Genomic DNA, 13,798 nt, shown 5'->3' on the forward strand with positions numbered 1-13,798 from the left:
CATTTGCATCCCTAAGCAACTAAATCCAAGGTTTTCAAAGGTCTCCTGCGGGAACATGATGGATTTTGCCTGGTACCTAAAAGATAACAATGCAACCATCAGGTCAGGGGAAATCAGTGTGCTAAATGCTACAATGTTGCTGGACCCCCATCTCTCACCACCCTGACATTTTTTCATGCTGTCTGAGGGTGATGGGATTTGCAGTCCAAACAACAAGGGAGACAGTTCCCAAATTTGTATGACACCACCGAAATGCCTTCCTTCTCTTTCTCATATGAACCTGTCTACTTTGTGATGGTGGTGAAGCCCAGTTTGTGTGCGTTTTGAGGGTGAACTGAATGGACAGGAAGATTTGTGTGGAGTTCTGTAGTTTAAAAAGGTAAGCAAGTATGACTCGACTGAAAATAAAAATTTATGCAGTGGAGAAATTGTTCTTTTTGGGGACACTGCCTCTTTTTTCAGAAGATTAAAGATAAAAATCTGTGACGCGAAATCTCAAATGGTGCAGTACTTCTGACATTCACAGATTAAGCATATGCAAGTTTAGGCTTGATTACACACACACACACACACACACACACACACACACACGATCTCAGGAATCCAATAATGTTATCTCTCTCACACACTTCCATGTATGCAGTGACTTTTCAAGAGAGAAGTGACGACCTTAAAAAGGAAAACTGAAGGTGATATGAGGATACTGTCTTGCACAGTTAAAGGTCACCTTGACTTTTAATCTAGACTGTCATCCTTTCTTTCTCATTAAAATATTTGATAAGAATTCTTTGCATGACCGAACAGCATGGAACACCTTAAAATGACACACTTTGCTCCCTAGGATGTTGCTGTGTCACACAGTAAATAATTGTCCTGCCTGCTACAAAATAAAATCATGATCTGTGTTATGCGCAAGTAACAAATAAAATGGTGTATTTACACAGTGTTAATCTACCCTTTAAGACCAAAGCACATTTCAAGGTGGAATTTTCTCCCAATGTTGTTGACTCATGTCCTTCTGATTGAATCTCCTCCCACCCTTTTCCTGGTATCTATAATTTACTCTGGAGACACGCCATGAAAATATGAGTAAGTCCTATTGAAATCAATTGGGTTTGGAGTGCAGGTCAAACCTAGGCAGATTTACTTAGAAGTAAGTCCCATTGCATTCAATTGAATTTACTCCCAGGTAAGTGCACGTAGGATCACATTTTCAATCAAGACTTAAGGTTATATTTCATTATGTTCTATTCAGAGGAGACCCATTGAAATTAATGAACCTAAGTTGGACACGGCAATTTATTTCATTGTGTCTACTCTGAGCAGAACTTCATTGGATACAACTTTGAGGCTTGGTCTACATATCTACCAAAAGAGGTGGTAGAGTGGACCACACCACTTCTTGTTGGGGGGGGAGAATGCATTCTTGAATGTTCTCCCTGCAAGCAAAACAAACACCCCTAGCACATTATTGCTACCCCATCCATTCTTGCTACATGGGGATATTTCCATGTGGGGATGGGACTGAAAAAAATGTGACACCCCTCATCCTGCATCCTGCATCTCCACCTTAGAGCAGATTTATGCCACAAGGTGCCATAGGAAGGCACTGGACATAGTAAAAGATCCATCACATCCTGGTCACTGTCTCTTCGAGCTCCTGCCGTCGGGACGGAGATACAGGACGATGAAGACAAGAACGAGCCGTCTTAAGAACAGCTTCTTCTTCAGAGCGATCTTGGCCCTGAATGGGAAGCCCGGACTTTGAAAGTCATCTAATCTCCCTTGCTGTATTATACTGTATTGTTTAATTAGTGTTTTTATGGAGCAGTCAAGTAATTTCGTTGTCCCCGAAGGGGGCAATGACAATAAAGATATTATTATTATTATTATTATTATTATTATTATTATTATGTGGTATATCCCATTATCTCTATAATCTATTCTGCTTCATGTGAAGAACAGACCTAAATCCCATTTAGGGTGGCCACTTAACCATCTTCCAAAACAGGAACTGCATCACTAAGAAAAAGGCCAAGTGGGCACAGATTTGCATAAAATGTGTGTATGCTAATTTATATTTATCGGTGCAAATTTATGAACAATTAAATCAAATTATGACACATAATTCCTCACCATAGTGAGGAATATAGTGGCCAGTTGACCTTTCTGACTGTTCAGTCTGCTGTCCAGGTGCAAAATGTTGGGCAACTTGAATGCTTTCTCCATTCTTAAGGTTCTTTGTGTTGTATCCAACTAAGTTCTACAGTGGTACCTTGGTTTAACAATCCCCTCTCCCCAGAGGAACTCTGGGAATTGTAGCTCTGGAAGGGGAAAAGGGGTCTTCCAACAGCTCTCAGCACCCTGAACAAACTACACTTCCCAGGATTTACTGGGGGGAAGCCATGACTGTTTAAAGTGGTGTCATAGTGCTTTAAATGTATGGTGTGAATGCGGCCCAGGACCTGAGAGACCAGGGTTCAAATCCCCACTCAGCCATGAAGCTCACTGGGCGACCTTCAGCTAATCACTGCCTCGCACTGCCCTAGCTGTTTCACAGGAGCATGTGAGGATAAAATGAGGAGGGGAGAAACCATGCATGCCACCTTGAGCGCCTTTGAAGAAAGGTGGGGTATACATGTAATAATAATAAAAATAAATCTAGTTTTGTTGAAGTCTTTCCTGGCCAGCAGCGTAGGAATCCCGCTTGCAGATGCAAAACATGCATTAAATCTTGGTCTGGTTCATTTTCCAAAGCACACACTTTGGAGGGGCGCCCAAAATGATCAAAATAAAACTGTCTCTGAAGCCATTCCGTCCCTGCGCTCTTTTATTACAAATCCATATTCAGATATGTTAATATATAAAGATGTACAATATTACATAAAGAGCACAAAACCTGACATCGTGACACCAGCGGCTGAATAGCTTGGTTATTATAGCTGCTCTCATTCAGCTATTTTCCCGTCCTCTCATCGGCCTTTTGTGTGAAAGCCTTTTGGCGAGAGAGTCAAGTCTTTACCGATAAGGCCTTGGAGACATAATCACTGGCCTTCATTCTCCATTGACGGCACCATGCGGCCAATTCACAAACATTTTCATATTAATATTGAGCAATTTCCCTACATTCTAATCCATCAAAGTAGGCTATTAATCCTTCCCTGTACCGTCTGCTATTCAAATGCTAACAATTTTCTTCTCAAAAGCTGAAACATTTGTCCTTACAGCCCCTCGCACAAAGACGGCGTATTGTCAGCTGTGATTGATCAGAGTATTAATATGAGGGATGCAATGTAAATCATATCAATGAAATTGTACATATGTGAGAAACAAGGAGGGAGGGAAGGAAATCTGAGGGATAATTTGAATGTTGAAGATAATGAAGATCTTGCCCTGATGACCACATTAAAACAAACAAACAGATCTTGGGGTAAATTTTCCTGGAGTGTCAATAAACTCAGCTTCTAAAAGTGCAACTTGCTTTACCAGTGATAGCGTATGCAAAAGGGATGGGACTGAGCTTTTCTTTTAAAATTCGCTGTAATAAATACGAAAATACAGCCAAATCAGAGGGCAGAATTCCAAAGGGAGCGTCAATGGTAATCGCTGTCACCAAGCAAAATAGAAGAATGAAACCAGTGAGCAGTCAGCTGCCCTTCTGTACAATTTTCCAGTGGTAGTGTGTGCATTCAAAACCCCACCTCCTCTGTGGGTGGGGCAGGGAAATAGCCAGCCCTTTCTTCAAGAAGTTCAGGGTGACAAATGTGGCTCGCCTTCCCCACAACAGCCACGTGAGGTAGCTTAGGGTGACAGAGAATGGCTGGTCCAAGGTCACCCACAGAGCTTTGAGAGTCTCAGCAGAGAATGGATTCCTGATCTTCTCCACTCCCAAATGCAATGACTTTTCCTCCACACCACACTGCTTCAGCATCATTCCCTTTCAGTTCTCTCCGTTCCCTCGCCAAAAGAAGCTATATCACAGAGCATGATCAGCAAGCAGACTCAAGAGTTCACGTAGATCATCTGGAGAAATCCTGCTTGGGGCGCCTCATACACGGTGGCAGTCACATGAAAATTGGCATTTTCTGCTATTGCCCCTGTACTATGGAATGTCCTTTCCTCAGTCAAACATGAAGCAGCAACCATCAGTGGCCTCAGACATCTTGTAAAGACATATTATTATTTTTTGCACATATTATTATTTTTTGCACAACCCATAAGATTGGTCTTTTTATCAGCATGAATCCCCCAAATAAATGTTTCATTTGTTTTTACATGCTTTTATGCTGCTGTTTTATTGGCTCGAGGAGGAGTTTTTTGTTGTAATGATATGTTTATATGGTACATGGCTTAGAGAGTTTATTTTTAAGTGGTTTATAAATGCTTTCAAATAAATAAAATAAAAACAAGTCTTTCTTGTTTGATAAAGTCCAGGCTGCTGCACATGGGCGTAGCCAGGATTTATGTTGGTGGGGGAGGGAAGGCTTTATGTTAGGGTGGGCAGAACCTCAGTTACTTAAGTATTCTTATTGATTTACTTGATTTTGGGGGTAGCTGCCCCCCTGGCTACGCCCATGCTGCTGCACCTTGGCATGGTGGCATGTCTCTCCTTCTGTTTTCCAAGTTAAATATGTGTGAGGTCTTCAACCTGAGAGGCTGCCTTGGACAACCTCCTTCAGAACTAAATGTGCTATCTCTTCCCATTCCCCTGCCCTGATCCCATGCCTTTAGGAATATAAAAAGTTGCCTTATACTGAGTCACACCATTGATCCATTATGATCACTACTGTCTACACTGCCAGGGGCCTTCCAAGGTTTTAGACTTTTCCCAGTCCTACCTGGAGATTCCAAGGATTGAACTGGCATCCTTCCCTCAAACTTTCCTCTTGGGGTTCTTATCAGAAGCAAAGTCAATCCAATAAGCCTGAAGTCTGCTCACATCTTCCATGACACATTAGATTCCAGTGAAAAGCTTGCGCTTTTGTATTTGTCATCTTAAAAAGTGCACAGAGCTATCTCAGCATGGGGAACATTTTGAGGTTCATTCCAAAGTAAAGGCAGCAGCTTTTCCTGCTAAATAAAATATGATATTAATTGCTAGGAAAGCTTAGAAGCACTGCCTAAATCAAGAGGAGTAAAACATTTGTTTACAACACTGCCTTTTCATAAGGCACCAAGCTCTTTATTAATGTGTGTGTGTGTGTGTGTGTGTGTGTGTGTGAGAGAGAGAGAGAGAGAGAGAGAGAGAGAGAGAGAGAGAGAGAACCACTGTTATATAAGTTAATACTAATCAAAGTACAGTACAGTGGTGGTTTTCTCCCACCAAATGGCATAGTGCTTCAATGGACTGGTGAACCAGACTTTCTGAAGCCAGCAATTCAGAATCTGACTGCTATGAAGGGCAAATAAGGAGGTGAATTTAAAAGACTTAAATGACAAGGTTGAAAGTGGCTGACAGAAGAGGTTGATATCAGCCCCTTTGCCTGCGGAGAAGTGACTACAGCAGCCCTGTTCAGAAGCTGTTCTGAAATAAGATCAAGAATCCTCTCAGTGTATCAATAGCACCCTCAGAAGAATTGAAGGCATTCATTTTTATAGAGCCAACAAGCATACAGCAAATACAGAGTCATATATGTGGCACCTAAATGTTCCCTGCCCTGAAGAGGTTAAAATTGAAGAACAAGATTAGATGAATTGAAGGCGATCTGTGATCAAACAGAATCTTGTATACCAAAAAAGGTCCCTGCCTGGAAGAGCTAACATGATAGCATTTTATTTATTCATTTATTAAACTGAATATTGGGGAGGTGGAGGCATGGATGGGATTCAGATCAGCACTGTAGTGTTCTGAAGGGGTTACTTCACTTTGGCCTTGTTCTGTTTTACTGATCGACCCAGGTTTCTGCATCCACAAGAACACACATATATACACATGCATCTCATCGCCAGCTTAATGGAAGGCAAGGCAAAACTAAAAAGCCACAGATAGAATTTTAACCATTTCTACACTCCATGAAGTGGGAAGACCAGAAAAAAATCAGTAAGTAGCCATCTTATCAATGTCTATCCTTGATAGTTGGATAACAGGTTGTTGTTGTTATTTAAATTTAAAAATGGATCAGAGCAATATGCCATGGTGAGCCTATACTTGTTTAGGGATGTCCTAATTATTGTAAGTGGATCCTCCAGTTCTGGCACTTAAAAAGGAAAGTGGATTTGCATGATGCCATCCTTTCATACTATAATCTGTGCAGTAAATTTGCATGGTTAGGAAAGGAAAATAATGTTTTTTAAAGTGTTCTAATAATCATTATTGAATAATGATTTTTTTAAAGGAAAAAAAACTTCTACTGCTAAGCACAAGTTTTTTTCCTCCCTTGTGTTAGGGCAAAAAGAAAAGCTCAAACTTAGAAAACATGGATGCAATTAGCTATCAAGCTCCATAACAATGTTTTGTCCTGCAGTATTAAATGGGGAGCACTTTCCTACACACTGTTCCTCATAATGGGCCAAATGAGAGCCATATGTCAACAAAGGGGGAATCAGAAATGCACATTTCCTGTTATCTTTTACTTTGGGGGAGAAAGGGGGGAAAGCAGACCTGACAGGGTGATCAGCAACAATAAGATATAAACATCAGGGAATTTCGAAAACTCCTAAAGCAATCCGAGCAGGTAATAGATGTTATACTTTATAATGCTCCATCAGGAAATATTACAAGGCTCAGCTTCAGAACATGTGGTGCACATTAGCAATAGACGTGGGGAATAGACGTGGCTGCTTATTTAGGTTGGCATCCAACCTTCAGATTTAGAAGGCAAGAATGTTGGATAGCTCAGTCGGTAGAGCATGAGATTCTTAATCTCAGGGTTGTGGGTTCAAGCCCCACGTTGGGCAAAAGATTCCTGCATTGCAGGGGGTTGGTCTAGATGACCCTCATGGTCCCTTCCTACTCTACAATTCTATGATTCTAAATACAAACCTTCCTATTTGGAGAAAATGTTGTTGTTGTTGTTGTTGTTGTTGTTGTTACCCATCCCACTCACTGATCCTATGTTTAACCACTGAGTGGAATCTTGCACCACTTGAAGGTTGGTGTGGCATGCAACAACATATTACATTTCAAGTAGTGTTGTGCCAACATTTATCCACTCCCTACCCCCACCGTTTCCCATCAATTATTGAGAAAAGAAATTTATGTTTAACAATTACCTAAGGGAAGAGAAAATGCCAGTACAATTGACATGGGTTTTTGATACACCTGTCTTGCTTTCAAGAGGACTGACAGGTGCTTGAGAGCATCCACTCTTTCATTATACAAATCATATCAGCAGTGGTCTCCACTTCACAGCCTCCCCAGTTGTCCACACTTTAATCAAAGCCCATGAGGTGACATCACAAGGGGAAAAGTCCCTTGGGACTTTTTTTCAGATCAGGAAGTGTAGGCAGCTGGGAAGTGCTTGAGAAATGTTTAGTAGGGGACAAAAACACATGTACCACCCTCACCCCCCCTTTCTACTACATGGTAAACTCAGAATGTCATGCTAGCTGAGTTTCTGAAGTGCCTTGAGAAGGAGGCAGGAAAAAATGGAAGGCTGTTTCACAGAGGAAGAAAATCTCTAAGAAATCAGAGTATGGATTTGGCACTTCACTCATTTCAAACGCTCAAAGAGTTTCATACATGTACATATAGGTTGTCAGTAGACCTTCCACCAGAACAACAGGAACAATAGGGGATAATTCCATTTGTGAAACCCCAGCAACACTGTCCACTTCAGATGCTTCCTGTGGTTCTTGTAGGTAGCCTATTCATTGCCATTCTCAGGGAAAAGGGAGTATTTTCCTCTCCTCACGCCACTAGTATTCTATGTCCTCAACAAGCGCCAATGCCCAAATGTGTCAGATCTGTTAATTCTTTTCCCACCTACTTTATTCTTGACAGAAAATAACTAGAGAAGGGAGAAGACAGAGGGGGAGAAGGTGAGTGTTTTGAGAAAAGAGGAATCTGTGGTTGTTTCCAGAATGTGCGTTTTCTTTTTCCTTTCCAGTCCAGAAAGTGAAAAGGAGCTGCGTGTTTCATACAGGCCTTTAAAAGCCCCCCATGTCCTCTCTCTCTCTCTCTCTCTCTCTCTCTCTCTCTGGCTGTGTACACAGCATTCATTGAAAGTGCATTTAAAGCACTTGACTTCCCTCAAAGAATCTTGGGAACTGTCTGGTCATAGATGCTCGGAATTGTGTAGCTCCCTGAGGGGTAAACTACCCTTCCCATAATTCTCTGGGGGAAGACATGTGCTTTAAATGTGCAGCGTGTACGCAACCTTTCCTTCACTGGCCGCCATTATAACAACAGTATAAAAATGAAGGAATTCTCTTTTGTGTGCTGCAGTTTTTTGTTTCCCGGCTAAAAAACTACACAAACAGATAAACACACCAGTTAACTGGCTTCACCAAAACTGTGTGCATGTTTGGATACTTTTTTAAAAGCTCCACTTCTCAGAGAAGTGTCCTGCCGCATCCTAATGGCTCCCTGTCAGTAGTGCTGAGAAAGAGGATGTCCCTTCACTGTGGGCCCTTTATTTTTTTTGAAGCAAACCCCAACCACCCCACCCCCACACTGTTTCACTTAATTCTTTCGCCTCCTTCAGTTCAGGGAGGCCATAAAAACCTTTCACTGGCTGACAAGTAAAAAGGCAGCGCAGCCTCCCAACTGCTGGATAATTCAGGAGGTCTCCTTTTCTCATTTTAATTGGCTGCCTAATTGGAATGTTTATGAGTCCTGCGATCGCCAGGGATGAAAAGGCAAAGGCGAGCAATTATGCCATAAGCATCGCTATCTGGCAGGGTTCATCTCCCACCCAGCCTACTCCCCCTCTTCTTTTTCTCTCTCTCTTTTGGAGAAAAGAAAAGTTCACTGGGATGCCATGCTTTCTTTGAAATACCTTGATTTGAAACAATGTAATCCCCCAAGTCAGAAATGTATGTCATGCTGTGCTTCTCCAGTAGCAAAATTGGGGCTTTTTTTCTTCTTCTTTCCATCGAGTCCCCCTTTTGAATACTCTCTCTCTCTCTCTCTCTCTCTCTCTCTCTCAAAATGTTAGCATAACATGAAGAACAGAAGGCTATCGGGTGGCTGTCAAGTTTATAACTGCTTGTGCTCCTTGGCTGGAGATAAGGCTGTAAGTAAGTAGAGGGCCCTTGATGGAGTTGATTAATTCTCTGGAACGAGGGTTTGTCTTCCCTGGCTCAGTGAATGACTTCATTCCAGCAGATGAGGTCATCCGAGTCAAGGCAATAAACTTTCAGATATCCACATGAAAGCCATTTTTTCAAAAGCTTCCAACTCTTAAAAGGAGGAGAGATAATAATAAGTACCTGCTCATTTACCTGCATTCAAGCGGCCACAGAAGGACCCACTCAGAGTGATGTTTCCTCATCTTTGAAGTACAAAGGTTTCCTAGCAAAAGGTGTGCAAGGAAAGTTGCTGTTGTTGCTGCTCTTGCTGTTGTTGTTGCAATGTAAGTTGCAGCTAAGCCTAATGCATGGGCACAGGTTCTGCTTTCTAAACTGCATCCAGCTGTATTTGGATTAACACAATGAACAGAGAATTGAGTTCAGCCCTGGAAAATGCTGGTTCATGTGCAGCACATACCTAGAATGCTCACTTGTGGACTTGGGCTCACGCACACTCTCAGCTCAGTCTACCTTGCAGAGTTGTCGTGGGGAGAAAATTCCAGTTTGGACTCCTTGGGGAGGGCAGGATATAAAAGAAAAACCCTATTGATGATGGTGTCATTGGATTGGAGCCAGACTTACAATGCAATCCTACGGGTGGTATGGCGGCGGAAGAGGAGTGCGGGAGGAGCGCACCGCCCCCGGCAGCACGATCCCCAGGGGGCCATTGCGGCTGCCCCCCCAACCGTGCTGGGTGCCCCGCCCCCAGGACGCACACCCCCAGGACACGCGCCATGCCCCTGCGGGCGGCGCGCCCCACCCCCGGGACACACCCCAGCCCCGCCCCCGCCTCCTCTCTGCCCCCAGTGCTGGAGCATGAAACTCCACCACTGGTGGTATCCAATGCTAATGTTATTTAGAGTGAGGCCTCTGGTTATCCCTGTACAACAAAATGTGAATGGTGTTTCCATGCACAAGAAATATTTGATATTCTAGGCAACACAGTATAAAAGTTCAACTATTTCATATCTAAATGTCAATATGTGTTTCTGAGAATATGAGGAAGTGGGTGTTTGTCTGTTCAAACTGTTTATTAAAGTTGTCCACTCACTGGGCTAAATGACTGGAGTATTATGGAATCCCGCTCTGCACCAAGGAGCGAATCTGCTACAGACATTACAGGGTGGTGCCTTTTTGTCAACCTTACCTAACTTTTGAGGTGAGCAAGAGGTGCTTGAGAATGACCTTTCTTTCATTCTACCATTCACCTCACCAGAAGTCTGTGCTTTTCATTCTCCCTTGGTGCACACACTTCAATCAAAACCCAGGGAAAACATCATGGCATGACTACTCCAGTGGGGGCTTTTTCAGATCAGGAACCATGGGCAGCTAGGGCGATTGCAAGATACTGCTTGATAAATGTTTAATGGAAAGGAAATAACACACACCACTATTCTTGGCCACCTGGCAACAAGGAGGCCATCTGAAAACCAAAATTCTCAAGGTATTCTTAAGAGCTTTGAGAAAGAGGTGGAAATATGGGAAATCTATTTCACAGAGGAAGAACACTGTCAAGAAACTGAAGGCCAGATTTCAGCACAGCCTTACTCTGAGGATAAGGAGCTAGAAGAAAGCGAGAGCAGGAGCGGCCTTGAAGTTGCCCATAAAATGAACCTGCTGGATACATCTACTCTAGCATCCTGTTTTCAGAGTGGCCAGCTTGTGGTTAACTAGTAAGCAAGACTCAAGCACAAGGGCACTATCCCCTCCTGTGGTTTCCAGCAGCTGGTAGTCAGAAGCATTCTACCTCCAACTGTGAAAGCAAAGCATAGCCATCATGGCTAGAGGCCTCGATAGCCCTTTCTTTCATGAATTTGTCTAATACAGTAATCCCATCAACAGCTAGTACATGGGCAGTTGTGTAAGCAGAGGCCACCTGATAATAGTCTTCCTCACTGTGGCAAGATGTACAGTACATTGATGTAGATTACAGACATTATTTATCAATTGGCAGCTACACTAGCTTGTACACAGTTTATGCAAATCTGTGTATGGTTTTGCCTTCTCTTTTTTTTTTGACAATGTGCAAGTGGGCACCCTCATTGCTATAGGCAGTGGCAATGGGTTTAAATGATCGCTGCAGTCATGCTGACTTGATCCCACCCCACCCCTGTGAAAGTAAGCTTCTCCACCTCTGTGGCTTTAACATTTCCAGTATTAAAGGCTTGCTAATGCATCTCCAGCTCATTTCCACCGACAACAGGCCTTGCAATTGCAGCATATGATATTTATGCATATCATTACGAGTTTCTACAGAATCCCGAAGCCCATGGTGGCTCTTTGTAAGTGTCGCCTTTGTCGTACTGTCCATCACACGATGATCTCTGGAATGATATATATTAAGTTTCAATGCAGAAATAATAGGCCACTTCAAGACTGGAATAAAATATCAGGATCTGCTGACACACATGGTGTGTGTGTGTGTGTGTGTGTGTGTCCATGAGACCCTTAAAGAAGAAATGCATAAACTGTGAATTGATGCCACTTTAGCCCCCCATTAAAAATATTCAAACTATAAATCAAAATTCAAGGTGTATAAGTAATATTCAATTTCAAATTTATGGCATTTTCAAATAGGATGATTTTCCTCAAATGTGCAATAAATTTGGTTGCGGGGAATTGCATATGCCACCTTATCATGACAGTTGCTTTATCTACACAGTCCACTGAAGCCTCGTCACTTTATATAATCTGAATTCACAAATCAACTGTCGTCTTCACTTCACTGATTCATTGCTGATGGGCCTTTCACAATGTAAAGGGAGGGGGGAACCCTTTCCAAGTTGACAAGGCTAATAAATGGAGAGGTGAGCACAGCCCTTCCATTGCCCGCTGTTCTATTGTACTGTCTCAAGTGATACATGGCAGAATAACCTCATAAACCAACCTCATCTTTTGACCTCGGTAAAGTAAATGGAAACAGAGGGCTGTTTATGATGATCACTGCATTTAAGCACCAATAATGACCAGATAAAAACTGCCAAACTCTTAACTCGCTTGAGGAGACGAGGCCTATTTAACAAGCCAGCCCACCCTTTTTCTTAAGCACACACACAAACATGTAAATGTATATCTGTTATACACACATAACTCCCCTCCTTCACAGGCTATATTTAACCCCCTTCATTCTTTTCTTTTAAAGGGAAACAGTATTTTAAAATAAATTATAGCACTGTATGTGTAACAAAGGGCAGGCAAACCTCCATGAACTCATTGCACTTCCGTGCTTCTCAGGAAGCTGATGTGTGATGTCTTAGCCAAAGCAATGGTTCACCTAGAGAGCCAAGATCGCTACAGCCTTTAGAAAGAACAGTGATAACTAAGCCTTTTCAGTCCGAGGCCCGCAGTGGTGGCCAGTCAAAGGGCCGTACGGCAGTGGTGGGTGGAACTATCATGCATGTACAACACACCTGCAGGCCACACACACTTGCCACACATGCACATTCCCTAAACATGCAGTACTCACATGCAAACACATACATACACCACACTCAACTGCCAGAAATGCAGTCACAAAGCTCTTATCTCCCTCTCTTCCACACATGAATGCAGTCACAGTGGGGGATGCTGTCTTTTGCTCTTAAAAAGCAGGCAGAGGGCTTATCTCCACTATTAGGCCAGTGGTGCTTAGCAGACGTGGCTCAGCTAGCTTCCTGCCAGGTGGGTCCCTTCTGCTTACCAATAGGGAGAGGTAGAGGTGCAATATGATGGGGAAGTCAGCATGGCGCAGATAGGTTGGTAAGCTGGAAGGGTGACTCTAGTGCTCCTGCTGGTGTTTTTGCACCATGCTGACTTAACCTCCACCACAACCTCCCTAGCTCCTCCATGGCCGTAGCCAGGATTTTTGTTAAGGGTGGCAGGCCTTTTGTTAGGGGGACAGAACCTCAGTTTGCTATATATTTTTATTGGTCTTTCTTGATTGGGGGGTAGCTGTCCCACCCTGCCCCCCCTTAGCTACGCCCATGACTCCCTCTCTCCCAGTAAGAAGCTAGCACCCCAGTGAGAGATGTCTGGTGCTTAGCACTGAGATTGAAAATAAAAGCTCTCTCTGGCTGTGGTTTAGAAAGGGGTTGTATTTCCCAACTGCTGCAATCCGGAGATTTAGCACTGTGGCTGCTAGATGGCTCTCTAAAGGTGAGGCAGAGCACTTTTCTTAGGGTATGTGGGTTAGCCACCTTTGCCTTAGAACATTAGAACCCAGCAGTGCTAGCTGGCACCTATTGGAACTGGTAGGACAGACGACTAGGATATCAACAGTGGAGTCAGAGATAATGACAGGCAGAGCCAGTTCATTCTAGTTGTGTCCCCATCCTCTTCCCTGCTGAGGCAACACTGAGACTAAGGAGGAGAAAGATGACAGGCATTCCACCCCCTGGACTGGTTATAAGTAAGAAGGCAGACAAGTGGGGCCTAATTGAGGGCAGGCTAAGGTTGGTGGGACTCTGCCCCATTTTCCCTAATGGACCAGCCTCTAACTAGAATTTAGAACCTGGAGAGAACCTCTGTTTGTACATAATAACATAAGCCAGTTGGATCAGGTCAATGGTCCATCTAGTCCAGCATCCTG

The sequence above is a fragment of the Podarcis vaucheri genome (genome assembly GCF_965113315.1).
Source record: "Podarcis vaucheri genome assembly, chromosome: 7".
Taxonomy (NCBI): domain Eukaryota; kingdom Metazoa; phylum Chordata; class Lepidosauria; order Squamata; family Lacertidae; genus Podarcis; species Podarcis vaucheri.